General features: G+C 39.8%; 1 protein-coding gene and 1 pseudogene across 1 annotated transcript in view; both read left to right on the top strand.

Moving 5' to 3' along the window:
• Positions 1–26,470, top strand: part of LOC150083870 (glucose transporter type 1-like) — a 433,074-nt gene that overhangs the window by 48,142 nt on the left and 358,462 nt on the right. The window lies entirely within an intron of this gene.
• On the top strand, positions 11,352–12,668 carry LOC150083871 (S-adenosylmethionine synthase pseudogene; annotated as a pseudogene).

Raw genomic sequence — 26,470 nt, 5'->3', positions numbered from 1 at the left:
TTCATCGCAAGCTGCACGAGTTACACCACGTTTTCTACGTGTTCTGTTATTTTTGTTGATCAGTGTATAACCTTTTATTGAACCTATTAAAAAGTTACCAAAATCTCGATGTTTTTTTGAAATTTTGACTGTCTTGCGTTCGTGGTTTTTGCGCCATTAAAACCGAAATCAATCAGTTAAACTCAATAAAACCGACTACTTTATTCAAATGATCTATCACTTAAACCAAAGTTAACCAGTTAGGACTTCAGTTAGCCAGCTTCGAGTTGCAAAATCATCACAGAATTTTTGTTTTCTTAACCCCTTCCGCAATGAATAGCGTCTACTCCCCACTCCCCTTTTCGAATTGTACACGACAATGACCTTCCCGTTGCTAGTTTTCAGGTAAAAAAAGATGAAAACTTTTAGCATCATTGCCTTCGGGACCACAGTGGTGGAAGATGAGGATTTTGTGCAGCTGTCTCGTGTCTGAACTACACCCTGCTGATGTATGAGGGCAGAAGTTAGATGGAGAGGTTGCTCGGGACGGTCTGGCAGCAAGGATAATCGGAAAAAGTACGAATGAGACAGTTTGCTGGCGAGGTTGATTCCGTCACGCTTGGCGTACCGTTGAAATTTTCAGAATTACCTCGTGGAACGCAGTTTCTGAAGTTTCATCCCCTCGCGCACTCCCGCCCCGCTGCATTTCTTTCTTTCTCTCGACAATCTTTGAAACTCACAGAAGCGGAACTTGGGTTGGAAGAGAAACTAGAAAAATTTTTCTTAATCAGAAGTATCCTTGTTTTGGTTCGGACAGCTAGTAATACAGACAATCCTCTAAAGATGAATTGTACCAAGACTGGGAGGTGGGGGGAAGAAAGGAAGATGGAAAAAGAAATATGATGCTTTTAGGAACTCGAATGTGGCAATAAATATCTGGGAGTTCTCAATGAGGAATGAAGCAGTTAGTTTTAGTAACGTTTCCACTTAAAATCATTTGCGTAAAAATTTTCCTGGCTTAGCAATCGAAAATAAATGATTTGATTTGTTAGTTCAGTTCCTTTAAATAAGTTTCGTCACACATGATATGAATAAGTAATTTCTTACGATTTAATGCTCAAATTGTGTGATAATTGAGCTATTTTTATGTGATTAAAAAAAATAATAAAAATTAGTCTCGTCTGCATCCATTTTCTGGATGCAGACGACACAGTACTTTCTGTTTCGTTTGCTAGATTAATCAAAAGACAATGGTGTCTCGTTCCACTTTTTTTAACTTGTATTTTTCATTTGCTATCGTCTGCAGAGAGAGAGATATCTGATTTCAAAATGGCGTAGAGTCGTCTTTAGATTGTAATATGCACAGAGTCGGTTGGTTACTAATGCGTGTCTAAATTATTAATGCCAGATGGCACTGTGATCTGGTAAATACCATTTATCGAAAAATCGAAATATTTTTAGGTAATAATTTTAATTTTCATATACGTGTTGTCAAGCACATCTATTATACATAATGACAACCGGTGACTTGAATATACAGACACCGAACAAAAAAATTAGGTCACATAACAGATTGAACACGTTTATCTTCTTGTTTTCCGTATGGTATTCCAGCTGTGGCTGAAGCAGGAACGGTTTCTTCCGCGAAAGATTGAGTGGCAATGCTATTGAGTTGGTGATAGTATTTGGCATGTCTAAAGGACATAAGGTTGAGAGGTAGCTGAATTTGTTGGTGTTTATCAGAAAGAACAGGAATAAGTTTTAAAGGAATGGGGTGAGTTGAAATGTAGTAGAATTCCGAGGCAGAATTGTGAGTGGCGACGAATAATATTGAATAAAAGATATAAAATCTGGACTGTTGAATGCCAGTTTTGACTACTCTGACGCCAGGCGCTGGGTTCACAGGAGAAGAAGTAGGGTATTTTATCCAGATTGTGTGCAAGGTGTCATACAAGCTGCTGGTGGTGGGCCAGTGATGCTTTGGGGATGTTTTGACTACCATCCAGGATAAATCAGGCTGGCTATACAAATATTCTGGATTTTAGGTTATTTCTTTTTCGATACTGCTGTATTCCAGGATGACACCTGTCCTTGTTACGACCTGGTATTTGATAAGGTTCCCTTGTAATTCAGTGCACCTTTCTAGCGATGCTCTAGATTCATGATCCCCATTTTTTTATCCACTTCCTTCAAGGTCCCCCCCCCCCCAAAGGAATATGTATCTCGTACCGTCTCATCATCAGATCTAAATTTCCTTCCAGACAAGTTGGTTTTTAGTTTAGAGAGTATGCGGGAATCAGATGGGACTAGATTTGCTAATGTTTTACCATTTCTTCATGAATATCCTTGTTCCATAACCCTCTTTTGAAAAGATGTTCTATTATGGCTCATTGGTCAGTTTTTTTTCCATTTACGCAGGCTGGAATTTCAGTGACCTAAAGTCCTTGTTTATTAGGAGCACCCAACGACTCAGGCCATATTTCTCCGTGGTTAGTTCGTGTGTTCTGTGGTCGATTTTCTGTTTACTGCTCGAAAAACACGAATTTCCGGGAGAAAAAACCAGGTACCCCTCTCCTGAGGCCAACTAACACAGCCACGTCGTGAAAAAGACCCATAAAAATTCAAATTATTGAATTTGAATCTTTATATGAACCACATACATATGAGAGGTTAGAAACTCACCAACCCTCCTAACTATTTTACATTCTGAATTTCTGTTTTTCGATATCCAAACGTTTATTTCAATTTGTTCTTCTTCAGGGTTTGAACTTTGCTGTGAGATGCGAAATCATTATTTCTTTTTATTAAGAGAATTCATTTATGGTATGCGTTGAGTGAATTTTCTGTACTGGTACAGGAAACAATTTTCAGTCATTTGGCCAACTGCTTGAATAAAACATCAGCCTTGTTGCCAATTTAGGGGTCGCATAAAACATCAGAAATTTCCGTCAAATTCGTTTTGCTATGTCACGCTACTCTCATCTGTTTGATGGTACTGTATGTGATATTTTCTGTTTATTTAATTCTCACCCTTGGCAGGTAGAGACTAGAAGAAGAAGAAGGAAAAAAAAAAAGAACATCGCGCTAATAAAGTTAGGCTCGGCGATTAGTATTCTGGCCACCAGTCCGTGCGACTCACCTGCCATATTCTTTCATTACAATTCTTGGCAGGGTTCCATTTTTTTAGTAGGGCCATTGGTGTTGGCCTTCGCAAGCAACTGACTGGAAGTAATGTTTTTCACTACCAATTATCATCCCTAACTACTTCTGTTCCTTTACTTATAAGACGCCCGGTTACTGAAATCGTTTTGTCGACAGCAGAGAGAAAAATAGATTCTGGATTTTTTCTCCAGCTTTTTTTTATTTATTTTTTGTTCCATCGCAGATAGGGTAGAGGCACCTAGTGATATACAAGAAATGGGTAAATGATAATTTAGATAGATTCCTCTACAATAGCTTCTTCTAGGTAGATTCCTCCATAATACTGTCCTCTACTCTTTCACGGCTGCAAAATTTCTTATTCTCTACACAAGTTTCACCAAATAGAATTCGTGACATCAACAGACTCTTCCCAACAACAGATACATCGTAGGAGCATGGGATTGTCCAAAATGTTCAGAAAGCGTTGGTATGAATATTTTCCTGACATAATCTGAAGGCAGAAGAAAAATTGGATTGGACATGCATTGTGAAGGGATTGATATTGATTGTGATGAAGGGTAAAGATGAGGGGGACGAGCACAACTATGAATTGAGAGGAGATGGTGGATTATGAAGAGGAGGGCTGAGAATAGGAGATATGGAGTGATTGATTGTATGCATGGACTTTGACAGAACACCGATAATGAATGAAGGTCTGCAGAGAACATAGGGTCTCCTTTGAAGATCTTATTTCTGTAGCTTTCTGACCACTTTAGTTTTTTAATTTTAATGTGTGACCATTACGTAAGTTGCTGTTGTTGTTGGGTTTTAGGCGCATCAACTACTGAGGTCATGTTTCTCCGTGCATATTGTCTGTAAATTGCGTGTGTCATGTGATCGATTTTCTGTTTGCTTTACTGTGAAAAAGGTCCATAAAAATTCCTCACGTCATCGACAGGCTCGAACTCAAGTCTTTTCCACCTTGTGCGAGGAGGAACGGCGATCCCCAACTGTGCTTCCCACAAGAGCCCTTTACGTTTGATCTTTAGGAGTCATACGAGAGGAGACATGCTATCTTTATTTAGAAGTATCAACAACCGCTGTGACGAAAGTAATAGAACCTTCCCACTAGAATTCACCATCCTCCCCACACCGGGGTTGGAAAAGATCTGAGTTTGAGTCCCATCGACGATGGGATGAATTTTTATGGGCCTTTTTCACAACGTGGCTGAGTTAGTCAGTCTGAGGCGGAGGAAGCATAGTTTTTTCTCCCAGACACTCGAGATTTTCATCCAGCAAACTGATGTTGTTGTTTTTGTTGTTTTGGTTTTTAGGAGCATTAGCAACTAAGGCCATATTGCTCCAGGATATGCGGTGGTCATTCCTTAACCTTTCCGCATCCTCCGTATTTGGTGGTGACGGGCTCGAACCCCGGTCTAATCAAGAAGCGTGTGCTACGCACAGCTGCTCCTTCCCACCTGGCTACGGAGGCGCCTTCCCCAGCAAACTGAAAATCTACCTCAACACACACACAATTTACACGGAGCAATACGGCCTTTAGTTGCTGATGCTCCTAAAAACCCCATAACAACAACAAGAATTCACCACCGATTTAGTCTGAAATCAGCCCTTTAATGGTTGTACTTTTGGAATGACACTGACGTAAATTTCAATTATAGACTTATCTCCCGGGGTAAAATGGCGACAAAAATAAACAACCAAACGAACACTGAAATTAATACCTACCGACCTCCCCTTTCCCATAACGACATGCCCATGTACGTTAGGCTGACATTATAATGACCTATCAAAGGCTTTTGGAGACAAGCCGGATGATTAATTAGCTTTCACCATCACCAGTTTGTCGATGTATTAAACGCTACCAGAACTACGTGCGAGACGAAGGTCCGATCCATGATGGTACCTCCGAAGGTATTATTAGGAGACAAGATCAAACACCGCCCACTACGAACTGTAAATGGCAAACATTATAATAGAGCAAAAGCACTTCTGCTCCCTCAGAAACTCGTCTGATAGCCATGGTAGCAATACGAATGAATGGAATATTGTTCTTTGAAGATAATAAAGCACTGAAGCTTACATGGTATAATTATGTTTATTTCCCAATTAAAAATATATACATAATGGAGTCAAACGTTTCGTGGTATTTTTCTTTCAACTTCTTTAGTGACAACTGTCTTTGTAATATCACTGTCACTGAAGAAGTGGTAAGAAAAATATCGGGAAACGTTTGACTCCATTATGTACATATCTCCAATTCTGAAAATAAACGTACCACGTAAGTTTAAAGGTATGCTTGAGTTGTGGGAATGCTTCTTGAAGATCCATAGACGCGAAAAAATAATATGAACTATACTCATTGACCAAAAAATTAGAAATCTTCTGCAATTGTCATCAACAGATAATTAAACGTAGGGTATGGAAATGTAAGTTGTTCCATGGTATGATCACAACTTCCTTCAGCCACGCTGTGAAAAATACCCATTTGACCTCATCGACCTCACTCAGGTCTTTTCCACCTGGTGATGGAAGGACTGTGATTATACCAGCTGTGCTAACCACGAGGGCCGAAGTCGAAGAATCTGGTATTTATTAGTCTCGTGCCTATACCAAAGCCATTTTTTTTCTGTCAAAAAAGTTGAAAGATTTGACTAGTGCTCCCTCTCTTGCCAGGATTGGACTGTGGAAAAGCGTCACGTGTTCTTACGAGTCTCCATTTACCCTTTTGTGCACCCATAGGGTGCAAGTGCGCGCGAACTTCGTGAAGCTATGCATCCACACTGCTTTATCCATCACTCAAACGGATGGAGGTGGTTTTATGGTCTGGGATATGTTCTCTTGGTACACACCAAATTCTCTCCTACTGTTAGAAGGGTCGCGTTACTTCCAATGAATCTTTCTTTTGTATCGGACAACCTTCACCCTATAACGGATCATTTAACCCGAATTGCGATGGATTCTTTCACGACGTAACTACTGACTGTTCAGAAATTGTATCCGAATGGTTCGAGGAACGCCAAAACTTCCAACATCTATCCTGGTCGCTTAATTATGTAACTCTGAATCCATTTTAGAATATATGGAATGTGTTGGAAAGGGCATTTTGGCCTTGCAGTTCTGTACTGATTACAACACAACAGCTCAACTTACAAACATCCTGATTGAAGAATGGTCAAATCTGGAGCTGCACTCCCTCAGACACCTAGTGGAATCGATGCCACGACTTGTACGACCTGTAATTCGAGCAAACGATGGCCCTCCTAGATATTGAATAAAGTTCTGTAACTGCTTGCCCAGTGAGGGCAGAATACCTTACGAACCGGTCTTCCATGGCCTCAGGAAGAAAGCAGACTCGCGTTTGTAAAAAGTAAGCAGGGCGCTTTTAATATTAAACTATGGTTTTTTCTCTCTACTGGACAATTACAAACCATTGCATTGAGGAAAAACTTATGAAAGGCGTTCCAGAAATGGAGTGTATAGCAAAGCAATGGACAGGATTTGCAACTAATGATGGGTAATTAAAAAAAAAAAACGTTTTCTGAGAACTCAGCTTGCGAGAGGCAGGCTAAATCTCCATGGAACTCACTTCACCAGTTCTTTGTAACGGCCTCCAATATTTTCTGCCATTTGGCCTTCAAAGCGGCGTTGAGTTCAACTCGGTTTTTTGGGTAGTCTCTTCTCACACGCATCTGTCGAATCAATTCATTCTAGAGGTTCTCTATAGGATTGCGATCAAGGCTGGCGACCCTTTTGATCTCATATCCTCAAACAATCCATCACAACGCGAATAGTACGACTTACAGCATTTTCCTGTTGATACAATTATGGGCCTTCCTCGACGTGCTGACAGAATGTAGGTAACTCATTATTGGCCAGGATATTTAGATGAACCCCGTCAGCATTCATGGTTTTGTCCAAAAGAATGGGTGGATCTAGGCCAAACCGTTAAAAGCAGCCACACACCATCATGCTGTATCCTCCAAGCTCAATTGTTGGGACGATGCAGTTCATGCAGTCCAAACTTTCTCTGGGCATCTGTGGCAGTTGTGCCATATCCAAGCACAACTGCCAGACTGGTATACCATGTTCTGTGAGTTCTCATTCTAAAGCAAAGATTTCCATTGATCTACGGTGCCAGAATGGCTGGTTTTACACCAAGGTTGATGGCGTCTATCATTAGTCGACTTGGTTTCTGGCTTCTGGATGTCTGCACGACTGTGGTTACGCATATCATACAGCGGTCTGCTCAGTATACTGCTGCTGCTGTGTCCAAATTGTCTCACTGCGACAACGTCGACCTGTGTTCTGGATGGTCGATTCTTTACATTGCTGTGCTATCATGTTCTGTCAGCTTCGGAGGTTTTCCGCGTCCTGTTGTGATGCTTTCATCACGAGTCAGCTTCAGGTTGCAGAATTACATCAGTCATGAATCTAGGGATTTTCAGTACCATTGAAATTTCAAATGCAGACATTGCTTATGGGCACCCTATTATCATCCCTTGCTGGAAGTCTTAACTCTATCGCATTTTGCATTAACAATCGTACTAGTATGTCTTCTATGGCCTACAATCATGTTTATAGGTGTCTGACACGTTGTGCTAGTGGTAGGATGTGGCAAACTATCAACGCAGCGTTGTCATAATATTAATGGTAGGGCAGCTTAAATATTGTCTGATAGTTTGGCACTACTGTGTTGAAGTCATTAATATAAACATTAAAAAACCAAAGGACCAAAGGAAGAACCTTGAGGGACTCGAGTACAATAAAGACTGAGATTTGTGTAATCATGCAACCAATATAGAATTCAGAGGTGTACCATAACTTTTTTGATCTTAGTGTAATTTTGTGCAGTTTCACATCCAAAACGTTTAATATTTTCCCATCGACACTTAATTGCTTTTATTGGTGGCGTAGTGTATGTGTTGGAGTTCCTACCATTAGGGGTTATCGAAGTGGCCTAGGTAGAGAAACCTTCGAGCAATAATCCTTTAGCCGCCAACTTTCACCAAGCCTCATCTAATCAAATTCGCAATGAAATAGCCGTCTGCTAACACACGAAAAACTTAAGCCCCCCCCCTTTTAATCCTCTTATGCTGTTTCTTGGTTCTCCAGTTCTTCAAAAGGTATCTAAGCAATTGCCTTCATTATGCACGCACACAAACACACGCACATTTAATCAACATTAATGATTCTGAACTTACTGTAAGCCGATTATTTGAAGAGCTTTCAAACGAAATGTTTAAGCCGATTATAATCGGATAGTGCGCCCTCTAGTGGCACTTTAACGAATCATTACATTGTAATTACTACTTCGTGCGGTGGAAGGACACTGCAGCTTTTGTTTGCATAAAAACTCTCTAAAGTACAACGGAAGATTTGCGCCCATTAAAAAAACTGGGTCGAGAATTCTTTTTTTTTTTTTTTTTTTTGTTTGTGAACACTTGGTTTAAGTGCTAAGTCGGCGATGTGAAGTGTATTTATCAAGTTCTTGACATGGTTAAAGAACCGGGCCGGGCTGTATTAATTTGTACTTCGTCACAGGTCACGAACGCCAGCGCAACCGTACGTTTTTAATCCTGCTAGCGAGTATGACGTCACTATTCCTTAATAGGACTCTGTTTTTCTGTAAATTTGGAAAGTAATATTTTATGCGCTGCAAATTATTAATGTGCTTCCATACTTTCTTTATTGACTGAAGTAACTAGCGAATTCCATTAACATTTGGAGTATACACTGAAAAGACACGATTCGTGGGATACCTGGGTCACCCCTCTCGCTAGTGGACGAACCCACCGCTTGGCAGGTATATAGGTACACTGCATTCACGTAGACGGTAATTCGATGTCAGTATGGATAAATGTCGTGAGTTAACCGACTTTAAAAAGAGGGATGATAATGGGTGCCCGACGCATGGGTCACTATCAAGGAGGTGGTACAGAAATTGCCCTCTCCCCGGTCGGCAGTACCAAGAGTGTATCTGGAATACGCCATTTCCGGAATAACATATCGTGGACAGCGCTGTGGGTGGAAAAAGATAGTGGATGAACGTGGCCGCATTGATTCTGCCAACCGGAGAGAGACAGTGGCACAAATCGGTGGTGCTAGAATCGTCTCCACCAAGGCCATCAGGCAATCTTTAGTCACAATAGGTTATGGGAACCACCAGAGTCCCATTGCTAACACCGCGACACAGGGTGCCTGAACTGGGCGAAAGAACATCGGCACTGGGCCGACCTTGGATGATTGGAGACAGGTCTTCTTGTACGATGAGCCCAGTTTCCAGTTATTTCGAATGGGCTGGAAGGTGCGTATCTGGCGGAAACTGCACGTCATGCCAACAAGGAACTGTTCAGCTAGGTGGATGGCCAGCAATGGTCTGGAGCGAGTTAAACTGGCATGCGTTGGGACCTCTGGTACGTCTGTACACATCTCTGAACAGTCCAGGTTACGTGTCCATCCTTGCAAACCGTCTGCATTCCTTCATGGTCTTCGTGCACCCATAGGACAATGTGCCTCTCTCCACAGAGCCATGGTGACTAGGACATGGTTCGAAAAGAGCATTCCGCAGATTTTACCACCATGAAATGGCCTCCCCGTTCACCAGACATGAATCCTGTTGAGCATTTTTGGGATGCTGTGGAAAGTTCCGTTCGAGCTCTGGATCTTCCACAGACGAATGCGACGGAATTATGGACAGCAGTGCAGCAAACATGGATGGAAATACATGTGGAATGCTTTTGTGAACTTGTGGACTCAAATGCCTCGCCGTGTTACTGCCCTTATCCGGGCATAAGGTGGGCCTACCCGTTACTAAGTAGGTGTCCCATGATTTCTATCCACCCAGTATACACAGTTCGAAAGATTTAGTGTACCCTTGAAATAGTTCCAGAACTCGCCATCCGAGGGACAGCCATGGTATGAACGTAGAAAATGCACATTTTGAGATATTCTAATTGGCTTTTATATTGTCCTTCGCCTTGAACACGTTTTGGTCAATGGAGTTCCTCACATTTGACCAGCTGTTATCGTGAATCTGTTCTCAACTTGTCCCTCTTAGTAGAACTTGCTTTCAATTCGGGAAAATACTTTTTTTCTTTTCAGTAAGAAATGAGAAACTTTTATCTGTTTTTCTTCTCTTCCGAAGATGGTTACTTTAATTTAAAATATTGGTTCATGAAATATCCAATTGAGTTCTGTTATGGAATAAACATTCCTCTGAATGTAACCAAATGGGTAAAAAGTGTTGAAGCCATAAATTTTTTTTGGAAAGGAGTCGACGCATAAAAGATCCTTTCTGTAAATTTCCTACTTAGCCTCTTTACGAAATTGGACACTACTTGAAAGATTACCCGAAACTGAACCTCAACCTTTCTAAATAGGAGATCTGGGTTCTACCATAAACCAAATCTTTATTTCTTTTGAAGTTGGCATGTCCTAGTTGCTGATTCGCGAAGCCAAACCCTGACTGTTGTGAATCTTTATGTATTCCTTTGAACGTCAGTGCATGCATGTAGTAGGTATAAATTGAGTTCTTCAAGTCGCCAACAGGATTGACTCTGACTTCTTCACACGATTCACGGTTAGTTAGAACCACCGTACACTCCTAGAGGACTTTTGATAGAAACAGCTTGAAGTTTGCGAACATTTATAGAATACGATATATATATATTACCCTACAAAAAGTATCCGGACCTCCCCGGTCTTCAAAATCCATCTACTGGACTTTCCAAAATAAACAAGTGACTTAGATAATACGAGGTGTGGCAATAAAGTTTGCGGACTGATGCTGTTGAGATCATGTTCGATGAGTTTGAAAATAAACGGAGGTGGTTTGTTGTAGTTCAGACTTCCTCCAGCAGATGGTGGTACAGAGATTGTCCATTAGGCTGACAGTTTGCAAGTAAAAACCCAGAATGGTATAAGCGGTTCAAAGACGAACGCAAAAAGTTCCATTATTGTCTAACTCGTATTTTCTGCATCTTACTGGATATTCCAGTCCAGAGGGATGCAATAGCTACCAGGTAAGTGGGAGTGTGTTCAATAGATTTTTATTTTATTATTTTTAAATTTATGACGCCATCTTTGTTTCTAACTTCTGTTTTTGACGTTTTTCTCTCTTTGTGTATTTGTTTCTTTGCTTACTTAGTATAGTAGATTTGTGGATCTCTTCAGATTTTGGTTTAAAAATATTTTTCCTTCATTTAGGTAACGGTGAAAGCGGCATGTCAGACCAGCAAGAAGTCTTCGGGGTTTCTGGATTGGAAGGGGTGGGTGATGCATGTGAAACTTTTCTCTTTACTTCTGAATCTGTCGGGGAAGGTCACCCAGACAAAATCTGCGACCAAGTAAGCGATGCCATACTCGATGCCCATCTTTCGCAAGATCCCAATGCCAAAGTTGCATGTGAAGCTGCTACCAAGACAGGATTGGTGATGATTTTTGGAGAGATCACTTCTCATGGAGTTGTGGATTATCAACAAGTGGTCAGGGGTACCCTCAAAGAGATTGGATATGATCATTGCAGCAAAGGATTTGATTACAAAACTTGCAACGTCTTAGTGGCTGTCGAACAACAAAGCCCGGAGATTGCAATGGGAGTTTACGTCAATAAAAGCGACGAAGAAATTGGAGCTGGTGATCAGGGAATCATGTTTGGTTATGCAACTGACGAAACTGAAGAATCCATGCCTCTTACTGTGGTGTTGGCTCACAGACTGAATGCCAAATTGGCTGAGTTACGAAAGAGCGGAGTGTTCTGGTGGGCTTATCCCGATTCGAAGACTCAAGTTACTTGTGAATATTATTTCGAAGATGGCGCTGCAGTACCAGTGCGCGTTCATACTGTTGTAGTGTCCACGCAGCATTCCGATAAGATTCCTCTAGATGAGGTTCGCTTGCAAGTATTGGAGAAAGTGGTAAGGGAAGTCATTCCATCCAACTATATAGATAAGAATACCATCGTACATATCAATCCGTGTGGAAAGTTTGTGACTGGTGGTCCCATTGGTGATGCAGGTCTCACTGGCAGAAAGGTGATCGTAGATACATACGGAGGATGGGGCGCACATGGAGGTGGAGCTTTCTCCGGAAAAGATCCAACCAAGGTAGATCGATCAGCTGCTTATGCTGCTCGTTGGGTAGCTAAATCGCTTGTAAAGGCCAGGTTGTGTCGCCGCTGTCTTGTTCAGCTGTCGTATGCTATTGGTATTTCCGAACCCCTGTCCATCACCGTATTTTCTTATGGTACTTCCACCAAAAGTCAATGCGAACTTTTAGAAATTGTCAAACGCAACTTCGACCTTCGTCCTGGAGTTATCATCAGAGATTTAAAGTTGCAGCAGCCTGTTTATCGAAAATCCAGTGTTTATGGCCACTTTGGACGACCAGAATTCCGCTGGGAGATACCCAAGAAACTTGTCTTTTAACGACCAATCTTCGCGCTAGCATTCTCATGAAGAATTTTTCTCGTGTTTGCATTTTGGCAAGATTAAACTTAAGGTCCTTTTATCTTAACATTCCTTTTATGAGAAAATGACAAGTTATTTAGGCGAATCCTTTCGGATAATCAAAGAATGGTGGAAGTCCTCTCCTTGTGCAGTTTTTACAATTCTTAAATTAATTTTTAAGCCAATCATTTCTCTTGAGGTGAACGAAGATTTTGTATTCATGTTTTTGTATCTGTTTTTCTATGCAATAAATTAACTAAATTCAACCGGATAGATAATTCTTTATTTATTTACACCGAGGAGCCATTTGGATGGAAAGAAAAAGGGACAAAAATAATTTAATGTGGTTAGATACATGTAAAAATATTTAATTGAATGAATTTTATTTATATAATGAAAAGAAATTTGTGTTTCATATTAAATCAAAGGATATAATGGGCTAGAAAGAAGGTAGCACCATTGTTACTGTCAAAAGGGCCGTGCAAAAAGTAGTGGCACCATGGCGTTGTGAACACAATCAAGTGATTTAGGATTTGTATTGAAGGACACTGCTGGATCTTGATGAAATTCAAGTTGGAGTTAAAGACGATCTGTTGGTTTCTGGCCACTTTGTTGAATAAATTGGTGAGGAAGGGGGAAAAGATTCGTGCTATTTAACAGACTGGCCACATTTGCTCATATGATGTATAAGAAAAGTTGTGTGTACAGGGATGTACGTAACGCATATAGTGTAAAGTGGCACCAGGGTCTCCCCTAATTTCGCATAGTAGCTCAGTTCACTAGCTCAACCAGGGGAAAGAAAGAGGAAGGGAATAAGTCCCGGGATAGGTAGGAAAGTCACACAACAAGGGAGCCGGGTGGTAAACAGAGGATTCTAGTGGTCTTTGACCACTAGAATCCTCTGTTCAAATTCAGAGTTAGCAGATATATTGAAAGTTTGATCGGCTTGCATCTGTAAGGGGTGATCATTTAATTCGAGGACCGGTGCAAGCTTCAAAGGAGAGTATTTCGAGAAGGAGAAATCCACAGAAGATTCAGATGATAACAATTAAGATAAGTTCTTGTACCAGTCCTCCAATTAAATGATCACCCCTCGTATATTGAAAGTGTGATCGGCCGGCTGAATGCTCCTATCATTTGAAGCATATGGTAGGAGCATTCAGCTGGCTAAAGTCTAGGTATCATCATGGTTCCCAATAGGAACAGACGATAAGGACTTCCGTCTTGACAACAGATCTTGGGCAGATTTGGTGAACGCATGATAGTACTATTCCTCTGTAATGAGCAAGTGTCCATGTCTCTGTGGTAAGTCTTGGATCCTAGTGTAAAAGATGCTATGAAGGTCCTCATAGAGTGGGCAGAGGTATGGCTTCACCAGTTGGTGAAAGATCTTCGGACTATCAATGAGTTTATATAAGTTTTATCCTCATAGAAAATGAGAGTCCTTTGCTCGAGCTATGCAAAAGAAAGTCCGTGTTCAGCGACAATAAAGCAAGTTGTGGAGGTTAATCTCTACCCAGAGGAGCGAATCTCTGCACAGAGAGACAGGACTTTCTCACTATTATCTGGTATGCATCCTCCCCAAGCCCCATCTGCATAATTCACGATATGGGCAAATATTTTATCATACAGGAGGACTCTCCCCTTTGTACCCTAATCGATGCGTGAGACTCTTCGGAGCTTGAAGGTTCCCTGATACCAGGGATCAACATCTGAATGCTACAGCCTACTTGAGTGTCGTTGTTTAACCGTCTGGTAGCAGTCTTCTTCAGGACGATAACACGCCCATATTACAGGACATGGATCATTCAAATTGGTTCGAATGATTTAGCATCCTGTTTAATCATCGAACACAATTGAGCATCTGTGGGATGAGGTGGAATGAGCTGTTCGCCGCAGTCAGGTTCATGCACCACATCTCCTTAGATGTGGTCCATAAATAAATTTTTGAATGAACTCGAAGTCCATTCCTCATTTCGACCTGTCAAAATTGTGTAACGCTAATAAGTCGGTGTACCTAATAATTTGGCAACTCCATATATATGTTTATGTTGACAAAATAGTATATATGCACGGAACGCATCTGTTACAGTTATGTTTGTTGATAGGATCTCTGTATTCCTCACACCGGGTGGAAAAGACCTGAGTTTTTTAATGGGCTTTTTCACAACGTGGCTGAGTTAGTCGGTTTCAGGCGATGGTAGCATGATTTTTTTCTGCCGTAAACTCTCGTTTTTCGTACAGCAAGCATTAGATCGACCAGAAGAACACACGCAACTTACAAACATATATGGGACTCAACATGGCCTGAGTGATGTGCCTGAAACCCAACAAAAACATCATTCCAGAATAGCTGTACCATCTGGGAAACCAGTCACCATGAAGGGCTGGGATGTACTTGATCAACCACAATGGATATGTAGACACGACATAACAGTTACACTGATAATCGACAACTTTGCCACCAGGAAGGCCATCACCTGGAAACCCTGCCCAGCTCGTCTACGCCACGAGGATGTGGATCCACAACCAAGCGGACCTTGACATTTCCTACTGAATGATCCCAAACCAGTTTAGGATCATTCCACTGTTGGAGTGCAAGACCAGTGGGTGCATCAATCCCCTACCCGGAGAGCCCAAACAGGGGCACCAGTAGAATTCCTCCTCTAGCACAAGGATAAAAGCCAGCAAAAAAAAAAAAAAAAGGTAGAAAGAGGGGCACAATAAGAGTCGCAAGGTGTTTACCGATCACAAGTCCCAGTCAGCTTGGTCCAATTTGTTGGTAGATACTTCCTCAGTGAAATCTGAGATAGAGAAATGCAGGAAGTCAGGAACCATTTGTCTTATAAGCTGTCTTGATTAATTTAGATAAATCATTTCATTGCTGAGTGATTTGTAGGAGATGTCTATTGAGCAGACATGCTTCTTTAGTTAGTACTAAGTATTACCACTGCATTGTCTTCCTATTTATTACAATTCATGTGAATGATTTTTTCTTTTGAAGAAGGAAGACGCAAAATTTTGGAAGCATGTTTTGTTATTGACGAATCTTTGTTCATCTCCCGGGGAGATGGATCAAAAAGTTCATTCAGGGTGGGGTATAAAGGGCCACAAGACATTCCAGGAAAGCAACCCCCACCAAAACATTGCCGCCACTTACCTGTTTCTGTTGGATTAGGATGATTCTTCTCCACAGTTTGTTGTCGGACCCTCCATCTACGAAATGGGATTCATTGGAAAAGGAAAGTTTTTCCAGTCAGTGGTCCAATGTTGCCATTCAGATGCGAAATTTAGGCGTCGTTGGCAATAGATGGCCATAAGCATAGACATCTTGACCATGCTCCTACTCTGATGACTCATGTAGCGGATGGTTCTTTGGATCGTTTTGGAAACCCTTGATCTTCTCCTGGTTAATGTTCATAGTCATCCTTTCCACTGTTTCCAGTCTATAAGAACAGTATTTCCGGGACAAGCAAACTCAAAGTTCACCTCGACCTGTGTTCACTATCCGTCCACTCATATTACACCTTCACTTTGGGCACAACACCAAATCTTTCACAAAACCCCACAGATAAAAATCTAAGAGGGTGAGGTCCGGTGATCTCGGTGGAAACGAAGTAAAGGTTTGTCATCACAGAAAGCATGGCCATTCGATCCAAAGAACTATCTGCTACATGAGTCATTAGAATAGTAGGAGCATGGTCAAGATGTCCATGCTTATGGCTGTCTATTGCCAGGGGTTAATTCTTATACAGAAACTTTCGCACGTCCCTATGGAAATGTGGGGGAGCCCAATCCTGGTCCAAAATAAAATTGTCTCCTTTTGTCAGCAACCACTCAGCATGTCAAGGTAGAAAATGCCATATAGTGTGGCGAAGAAGAAGGGCCCATAAATCCTTTTCACAGACATTGCACAGAAAACCTTTACTTTTGGACATGTTCTCTTTCATGTCCCACAGTTTAATATGGATTCTGAGTACCCCAGAGTTTCAGGTCTTGTAAAAAATGAATTTTGCAAGAAAGCGTTGAGAGGTAGGCGCCTTCTGAGAATATGCCAAACACTTTTTTTTTTTTTTTTGGAATTCCAAGCTCCCTCCTGGTCTTGTTAGTCAATTTACAGGGACACCTGTTGCACACATTCTACAGTCGCGGCGTCTGTGCTGAGATGACATGTGCTTTTGCCCTTGCAGATTCCTCCACGAACTGACTATACCACTTAATGATGGGGTCTCGAGTTGGTGGATATCTGTGAGATTTAGTTCAGAATGATCACTGCATTGAAACACCTGATTTTGTTTCACGATAACGGAGAACACAAAATGATTTCTCCACAGGTGACGCCATTTTGAAGCAGCGCTATCTAGCTCAGACATCGCAGACGTCCACGCCATCTTTGTTGTGGCAAACACAAATTTCATATTTGCGCTTCCATTCGGTACCATTTTTATCACAGAAACATATGTAGTACATTGGACATAAATTGTCAAAGTTGTTGACAATATTTTGACTAACTCTGTACATACAGCGGTCTAAATTGCTGATGCGCCTAAAACCCTACAACAACAACAGATCATCTCCCTTGATCATGTCGATCAAGTATTTCGTATGATCCCCATTACCAGTTCTCACTGCGACATATGTGCCATCAAGCGGGGAGAAACGGCGGAATGCTTAAACACGAGGGTTGTCATGATGTTTTGACCAATCAGTGTATTTATCTTAAATGTGCTGATAAACTTACAAAGTCTTAATTAAGAAAAGGCCTCAAACAAGAATAATTTTATTTATTTGCAATGTCCAACTTATTCCCAAAGGTTATTGTAGTCTTCCAGCAGAATTTAGTGTTTACCATCTAACGTGCCATGGTATTTGATTTAACCAATTGAGGAACCGGAAATGTCAGTGGAAATTGAGAACATACACAAGCTCATCTATTCTCCAGCTGCGCTACCAATCTAATCTATTTTCCATTCAGCTCTCGCGTGCTGGAACCGGATAAAATGTTGTAATAAATGTATTGGATCTATGGCGGTAGTCTTGTTGACTAATTTGGTGAACGCATCATCCGCGTACACTTCGAAATCATAAAAGAGAACCACTCTCCAGTTTTAAGCATCACTAAATCGAGTAATAAGAGGAGTAATCTGTCTCTTCTTTCAGATGGATCTCAGCTTTATCTCAGAGGATGATTGTTTTTGATATCTGGAGAAGCTCCGAAAACTCTAACTTTGGGTATGCTTGTAGGGCGAATTCCCTTGGCTATTTAGAACTTTAATTAGAAGAAAATTACCACCAAATCCAAAATAACTAATTAACTTTTTGTCCATAAATTACTAATTAACTAATAATATATAAAAGTATCCATTTTCACTTCACTGTACAAGCCTGAAGGAAATCGCACGCCTTTGTGAACACACCAAAGAACACAAAGCCTGGCCAGATGCACCCTGGATTTTTGACATTATTTTTTGCTACTCACACACACACACGCACGCACACGCGCGTGCGCAGCAAAAAGTGTCTGCGATACTCAATGCCTAATCATATAGTATGTTTCAGATACAGCAAGTCGGAATTTCATTACCGTATTTTTCGGACTATAAGACGCACTACTTTCTTGGAAACTGTTGCTTAAAAATTATCTTTCATGGGGTTCTTCTTTTTTTTTGATCCGGCTGTACTCTTTTTGCTCAGCACGGTCCTTGAAGTTCACACCATACTATCGCTAGTGAGGAGTGTGATTATATCGAGTTTTCGAGCTTCTATAATGAATAAATTCCTCCTGCTTTGATATTTTTCTTAGTAACCACCTGTGAATTTCTGTTGGATATATATGCAATAAAATTTTTTTTATTTTTTATAAATATTTTGAGTCTATGTTTCAGCACCCGAAGGGTGCTAAAATATAGATGTGGAATGACTCTATTAAAAGGCGATCAATGTAGTAACTGCGCATGCACCAGTCCGATGTTTAAGTGCCCTCTGAAACACCGAGAGAATTTTTCTTTATATTTTCTTTTTATATTTTTTAAGGATAGAGATCCCTGATTCGAACCGAAAACCCGGATCATGAAGTTTAACCTCCACAAAAAAAAAATAAAATAAAATAAAATAAATAAATAATAATAATAAAAAAAGTTTATAGTCCGGGATTGACATAGGACCAGAGTTCACAAGATGAAGAGAATAGTAGAACATCATATTTAGCAATCACGAGGGCTTGAACCGCGATTAACTCCAACGCGTGTACCACTCAGCTAGAATTGCCTTATGATGAGGTGTCAAAACACCTGCGTTCGAATCCCGTTAATAGAGAATTTTTTATGGGCTTTTTTCACAAGGTAGCTAAGTCTGTCTCAAGTGATGGGAGCATAGTTTTTCTCCCGGGAACTCAAATTTTTCGTCCAGCAAAAAGGCAATCATGATGTCAGTTGTTGATGTGCCTAAAACCGTTATAACACCATACCCTTTTAGAGTTGATTCATCCACCCAAAGAGATGCATATCGAAATCAAAGCAAACTCTCCCCCCTCCCCTTCTGGAGATGTCTCTCTTTAAACGATGTTACTGGTGGTATTAAGAGTCCTTGTCTCCCTTGAGATGAGAGTACATCTGTAATCACTCTTTCTAGAAAAGCTGGACTCATCGGTAACATACATACACACCTAACCTGGATGGATGGGTCCATGGATTCATGTTGTATTGTGGTTGGTTACCATTGTTGTGTTGGAGTATTGGCTGTAGCCTTTCTGGTACCTGCAGAAGTCTTATCATTGATACCATAATCTGTGGTATTAATGAGTTTCTGACCGATCGGCTTTGAATAAATGTTATTGGACCAATCTAGGTACACCCGTTACACAGTCCTGCGCGCCGATTATCGTTCCACTTTCAAAGTCACATATCTTTCGTCTTCTCATGGTAAGAGTATGTGGTGCTGTTACTGAAGAGTTGCTCCATTTAATTCAAGGAGTAAGCGTATCTAATAAAATGGCCACTCACTGTATGTGGAAAATAGTACAAAGCAAGATGTGTTTTAATTTTTGAAAACCAATATAGGTCGCCCACTCCCCATTTGGAAGATAATGTGGAAATTGTTATTGTGAACTGTAGAATTCAACAAAAACTAAATGTATGTGTAATAGGGAGTGGTAAGTGGTTAGAATTGAGAGTTTTAGTTAATCCTTTTTTGGGAGGGAACTCCTCAAGTATGAAAATAAAACTTATTACATTGACTGCTCTTTTTGGACAGATCAAGGAGTACTGTGTGATTTTGGAAGCAGTGTTCTGTGGTAGATGGATTTGAGTTCAATGGCTCAACTTGGATTTGATAGTTTGCGGATGTGATCGTTATCCCAAATACGATGAAATCCTTTTGAAATGTCAATAGGAGCAACATCTTGATGTTCTCCTAACTTTTTCATGGAATTTATGTCGTAAAGATGAGCGAGGCCAAAAGACCCTCTGCGGATCGATACTTACGAACTCCATATTGGTGATCATCAATCAAATGGAACCTTTGAGATAGTTTAAAAGTTTGCTCTTAATGGCTTTTTTCGTGACTTCAGAAAGGTTTGGAGCGAGGGCAGTGGAACTATATTTGGATGGCCAAGATTTGCTGTCCTTTTTTTGGATTATGCAGGATAAGAGCCTGTGATATGCATTACTAGACAACACAAATGGACAAAGGTCCTTTGGTGTAATTAGTTTTATAAGAAATCACGAAGATCAAGCCGTTTAGTTTTGATCTGCGGATACCTATATCTCAGCTAACTGTTTAGTTCTTTGAAGGGGCGAAATGAGGAAATGATTGAAAGGATTCAGTGTGTTTGATCCAAGTGGGTTGTTGAATCATAAGAGCTTTCAGTGTAATGAGTCTGTGGCCGGTCACTACTCTCTGTTCCCAAATTAACCACTCTTCCTGTTTCAGATAACTCTGTGGACTGCTATTATTGACAGGTTAGGTTATGAGTGTGTGTTGAACATCAAAGCGACTAAGGGTATGAGGTGTCATATTGAGTTTATAATTGCGTTTATTATTCGGTCGGATTTGAGTTCAATAGCTGAGGGGAAAAAATAATTTCATTGTACAGATACCAGACGATATTATTTTAAAGTAATTCACGATTGTAGTTTCGGTTTATGATTAAAAGTGTCGTCTGCTGCTACATATCATTATTTTAATGTAATTTTCATGACTAGATTCGGTTTATGATTAAAAGTATCGTCTGCCATGTACATACCTCTATTTTAATATATTTTCATAATAAAGTTTTGATATTTTTATTTTAATATATTTTATTTTTTTGATATTTTTATTTTAATAATATAAAATATTAAAAAACAACAACTGTACATTTAAATGTTGATTTCGTTGTACAGATACCAGACGACATCATCCTTTTAATTTAATTGTCATGGTTGTACATTCGGTTTATGATTAAAACTATCGTCTGCCACGTACATACCACTGATATTTTTATTTAATAATACAGACGTCTAAATTTAGACAGTACGTATAAATGTTGATTTCGTTGTACAGACACCAGACGATATCATTATTTTAATTTAATTTTCATGACTGTAGATTAGGTTTATGATTAAAAGTATCGTCTGCCACATACATACCACTATTCTAATACATTTACCTTATAAAATTTTGATATTTTTATTTTAATAATATAAAAAAATATATATATAAAAAAACTGTACATGTAATTGTCAATTTCGTTGTACAGATACCAGACAATATCATCATTATTTTAAAGTAATTCATGATGGTAGATTCGGTTTATGATTAAAAATATTGTCTGCTCTGTACATCCCATTATTTTAATGCTCTTCCATCATAAAATTTTATTTTTATTTTAATATGATATTTGATATTTTTATTTAAATAATTTAAAATATTAAAAAACAACAACTGTACGTGTAAATGTCTATTTCTTAGTACAGACAACAGACGATATCATTATTTTAATTTAATTTTCATGACTGTAGATTCGGTTTATGATTAAAAGTATCGTCTGCCACGTACATAACATTATTTTAATGCAATTTCATAATAAAATTTTGATATTTTTATTTAAATAATTTAAAATATTAAAAAGCAACAACTGCACGTGTAGATGTCGATTTCGTAGTACAGATACCAGACGATATCATCATTTTAGTGCAATTTTCACGATTGTAGATTTAGTTTATGATTAAAAATATCGTCTGCCATGCACACATTATTATTTTAATGTAATTTTCACGAATGTTGATTCGATTAATGTTATCGTCTGCCACGTACGTATTATTTTTAATGTAATTTTTACGACTGTAGATTTGGTTTATGATTAAAAGTATCGTCTGCCACCCATATACCATTATTTTAATGCATTTTCATAATAAAATTTTGATATTTTTATTTTAATGCGACATTCATTCTTTAATGTGTTCCTGCAGTGATGTCTGATTGACTTTCAGCTTTCTGTCTTTCTGGCGCGTTTTAAATTTCGATATATTAGCAGTTTTCACCAGGGGCCATAAAGATTCATAAGACACACCACTCTTTGATTTATCGCTCTTTCCAAATTCATAACCAAATTTAAGCCTTACCGTTTACCAAGCAGGAGGAATCTCAAAAGATGTCAGAGAGATAGAATTTTACCTGACATTTCTTAAACTTTCTGTCCCGATAACTTTCTATCTTTTCTAACGTCTGCTTCTCATACCTACTATCTTCTTTCCTCTCACGCACATCTTCGGGCCCCCTGAAACGAAGGTCTCAGAACGGGATCTATAATTTGAAACACGCACTTCGGTATTGTCTGACAGCTATTTCTGATAAGTAGCTTTTCTTAAACCCAAGATTAAGAGAAGCGTCTTCTTGTAAGGGCCGGGCGTTATTATTTTAATCATCTATCTCTCGAAAGTGGAGCTGGCTGGCTTAGGCGCTCTTCCTCCAGCTAGGTGACAGCAGAAAAACCTCATGATGCATAGCCGTAGCGGATCTTTGGTGTCGCTCCAGCGGTCGCCGGCTACAGGATACTCCGAGATAAGGCCCTTGAATAATTTAGGATACAGAAAACAACATGGGTTCCAAATGGCACTGCGCATGCGCGCAATTGTAGACAAAACTCGTTAAATATATTAAACTCCCATTTTGTGTCGTGAGGTTAATATGGGCCGGAGCTGCTTGGCGGAGTTATTTCGGCAATGTTATTAATCTTCGGTGTCAATTAAGTTAGGTGGATAGCGTCTGTCGTCATGGAGGTATGTGTCACGTTCGCGAATTTTAACGGATAAGGTGCCGGGCAAAATGTTCTCGCCGGTAGGGTAGCGAGAACATGTCCTGTTCTCGCCAGCTACCTGCGTTTATTAAAGCCACTGGCATATTTATTAATGTTAATGCTGCAACTACAGTTTTCCGGGACACGATGCAGCCCCCTAGCGAGAAATTTGATTATTAACGTACAAAGGTAATTGGCAAATATCTATCAATTTTACAATATAAAATCTTTGAATAAGAAAACATTTTCCCCATAATCATCTGTTTCTAATGCACGCCGATATGTTCAGTCAGTGAAATAACTTACCAATTTCTCCCTGATAAAGGAATTTTAGAGAGGAACTGGAACGTTGAAATGAATGCGATTTTATTTACTGTTTTACTTTTCTTAAATGCATCCATTGGAAGACGTGGAACTTAAGTGTCAAAGCTTGCATTCCGCTATTTGTAGTAATAAATCCTTTAATTTTGAAAAATATACATACTGGCCAAAAAATATAGAAACCTTTATTCAGTATCGAATCGGGCCACATTTGTTTCAAATAACAGCCAGTTTGCGGCACATTATGGATTCTATAAGGTGTTTAGTGCGTTTTGGTCTTATTGTAACCATTCTTCCAACAAAATATCTCATAGCTATGGCAAAGTTGAAAGTAGAGGACTTCGTTGTCGAACAACTCTCCAGCATATTATTATTATTATAAGCCATATGGGGCAAGGAAGCCTGAGGCTTTTGCTGCACCAGCCAGAAAAAATATCTGTGTTATCCTGCGAGAGAGAGAGAGAAAACAAGAGAAAGGAATCATCAAGAAAGAAAAGAATGATATCCAGCTCAGGACCCTAGATGTGCCAAGTCCATACTCATCAGATGGGATCCCCTGGCGTTAAATCCCACACGTGCTCAATAGGATTGGCATCAGGTGAATGTGGGGGGGGGGGGAGATGGTGGAAACCCGTGCCATGTTCTCCGAACCATTCTGGCATGTTTCTTGCACGATGCGCCGTTGCACTGTCATCCATAAATTGACCATCACCTTCGGGATAAAAGTGTAACATTGCAGGGTACAATAGATCTGATTCAAAATTCGTGTACTCCTGGATGACATCCAACCTTCAACCGGTATAAACGGACTTAGTCTGTGCCAACAGAAATTTCTCCATCCATGATACCACCTTCAGATACTTGGGTTAAGTTAACAAGGCAATCAGGATCCATTGCTTCATGCCCTCATGGATAGCACATTCAGTTGTCAATCGTAGGATTGGATCCTACGATTGGATCCAATGGTAGGATCGCCGTCCTCCCCATACAGGTTGGAAAAGACCCGAATTCGAGTCCCTTCGATGATATGACGAATGTTTATGGGCCTTTTTCACAACGTGGCCGAGTTAGTCGGCCTCAGGCGAAGATGGCATGGTTTTTTTCCTCCCGGAAACTCAGGTTTTTCGTCCAGCAAACAGAAAATCGACCTCAGAACACTCACAACATACAAGGAGAAATATGGCCTTAGTCACTGATGCTCCTAAAACTCCACCCAATTCTATTTAAAACTCTTCCAAAGGTTCCATGTGATAGTGCTTACTCGCTGATTGAATTCTCTGATGATTTGGGCATAGTCATTCGAGAGAGAGAGAGAGAGAGAGAGAGAGAGAGAGAGAGAGAGAGAGAGAGAGAGTTGCTGTAATTGCTAAGGGCATTCGTCAAGGTTTCGTCAGTGGTCAATCGTTTACCCCCTATCAGTTGACAACACAGCAATTTTTGAGGGAGGAGTCATCTCACGGTTGCTGTTGTAATCACTTATTTCCAAATCAGCAATCAAGTGATAAGCTATGTTGACCATTCAAAAATAATGATCCAGATAAAACCTACAGATTACACTCAGTGGACAAAAAATTAGGAACCTTTATTCAATAACTAGTAGGGCTACCTCTGTTCTGAATTGCATCTAGTACACGTTTTGGAATGAATTCCACTAGGAGGGTATCTAACTTCTCATTTAGATATCACTTGCAGTATTGTGGTCTGTAGAGAATTGCGAAGCCAAACTGTCCTTTCCAACCTAACCCAGACATTCTTTTAACATACCATACGTTGAGTTATATGTTGATTCCAGTTGCAAAAGGTTTGTAATTTTTTTCGTCAGTGAGTATAGTAAACCATTACGACTCGTCTTAGTAACATCCTGGACCACTTCAGAATAATCTTTGATAGTAAGCTCAGGTTTGATATTCAAGCAATGAGGTCAAACAAGGTTAGATCAGGGTGTGTTTTAGACCAAATGACTCTGATAAGTATAATGAACCAAAATGGGATAATGAATCTGGAACTTTTGGGTTGGTCCCAGAAGCAGAACTTTACTGGATTTATTGGATGTCTGTTTTCGACAGCAGTGTTAGCCAATGAGAGAAAGACCTTGATTTTGTTATCAGCAGAGACTCTTCAAGCGTTAAGAATCTGCTGATAAAAGAACCATTGGTTGGCGGTGGTCACAGTGTATTGATGTCTGATTTACTTAAAAATATAACTGCTTGCAAGGGTCCAGGAAAAGGATTTTGCTTTCTCAAAGGAGACCACAATGAGATTAGATATTCGACGAGTAAATAGGAAGCATTCAGGAAAGTAAACGTATAAAGTACTTTATTCTTTATACCAACTAAGAAATAGCGTTCAAGGTTTGGACTTAAATGGATGTCAGATGGACTGATGAGATTAGTGGCAAAGAAGAAAGATGCATGGAAAGCGCATTAGATATAAATTAGTCTGCAATCAAGTCACAAAGCAGGTTAGGCAAGCTAAGCCAGATTACGAGAAGCATCTGGCTAAAGATGTGAAGAAAAATAGCAAAGAATTCCTTACATTGAGTACGCTGCTGGACAAAATTAACAGAACAAAACTATTTTCATCAATATTTTATTGTAAACAGTGTTGCCGAATGCGAATATTTAATATTATACGCTAAAAGAAAACTTCCCACAATCTAATATAAACCCAAAGCTCTGTCATTTGAATTTATGATCCCTTGTTCTGGAACTCTTTATAACAGTGAGAATTCCACCTTCATTCATTTTACAATTCCATCTGAGGTGTCTGGTTGCCAAGCTCTACAGCCCACAGGTACAGTCTTTCCTCATACGATCATCCTTCTTTCAATCTCACTTCCAGTTGCCAATCTTTGGACATTTTCAAGAAGCTGAATGTCTTTTTTTCTATCCAAGTCTTCATACTTGTATGCAATATTCCAAATGTGGTCTTACAATTGTCTTTTACAGTGGGATTATGACCTCCCTATATCTACAGATAGCGTTCGATTAATCATGGATAGGACATCATGGACTTCCTGGCTGCCTGTTTACACTGTTCAGAAAACTTCATATCTGGTTGTATTGTAACTCCCAGATCCCTTTCCTCCTCCTCCACTGTTTTTAATTCAACCCACCAAGTGTATAATTTATTTGTGGGTTGACGTTCCCCAACTATAAGATGCAATGCTAAAGATTGTTCTTTAGGTTCAAGCGGTTATAAATTATATCTTTTATAAAATCTTATTTCTCCATTGATTTCAAGAGTGGTTTAATGGCGCTCTGAATTCCTCTAGAAGATCATCTAT

Source organism: Mastigoproctus giganteus, chromosome 6, assembly GCF_048544385.1.
Source record: "Mastigoproctus giganteus isolate SK-2022 chromosome 6, ASM4854438v1, whole genome shotgun sequence".
NCBI classification, from domain to species: domain Eukaryota; kingdom Metazoa; phylum Arthropoda; class Arachnida; order Uropygi; family Thelyphonidae; genus Mastigoproctus; species Mastigoproctus giganteus.
This window is presented reverse-complemented; position numbering and strand designations above follow the sequence as displayed.